Source organism: Varroa jacobsoni, unplaced genomic scaffold, assembly GCF_002532875.2.
Source record: "Varroa jacobsoni isolate VJ856 unplaced genomic scaffold, vjacob_1.0 scaffold_1423, whole genome shotgun sequence".
Classification (NCBI taxonomy): domain Eukaryota; kingdom Metazoa; phylum Arthropoda; class Arachnida; order Mesostigmata; family Varroidae; genus Varroa; species Varroa jacobsoni.
Genome location: NW_019214325.1, coordinates 364,442 through 365,001, shown reverse-complemented (window position 1 = coordinate 365,001; position 560 = coordinate 364,442).

Below are 560 nucleotides of genomic sequence, written 5' to 3'. Positions count from 1 at the left end.
CGTGATACGTTTTTAATCGAAACAATCCACTGTTCACACCCGCTATATGTGTTAAGTTAGGTGGGCACTTCCAGGCTTAAATGATGATAAAGCTGCGATCGAAACAAAGGAAATAGCAAAAAAAGAAGCATTTTGTGCGGTACTTGCGTGGTTGATCATATACAATTAGTAACAGCATTGGTATTTCTGATAGGTCAGCTTACAATATAAGGCTATTGTTTTTTATGATTGGAGATCAATTCACTGTGATACGTATGTGCCGATAAATTTGCAGCGTCTCCTTCCGTATATGGTACTGTCACATCCTACGAAGTAATAATGTGAACGACATGTAGCTTCCATCTCCGCTAAACTGGCTACAAAATAAATTCTCCTAGTTATAAACAGCTTTACGTTTAATATTTCGGCATGTTTTCTCGTTCAGCGTCGAGCTTGTTTAGGTTAAAGTGCTCGGTGCAATTTCTAGTGATAGCAACACGTGTGTAGATATAGAGCTGTGGTAGACATCCATTAGTACCGGACGATTATGATTGACCAATTTCTATTGTAACTAAGCTCCG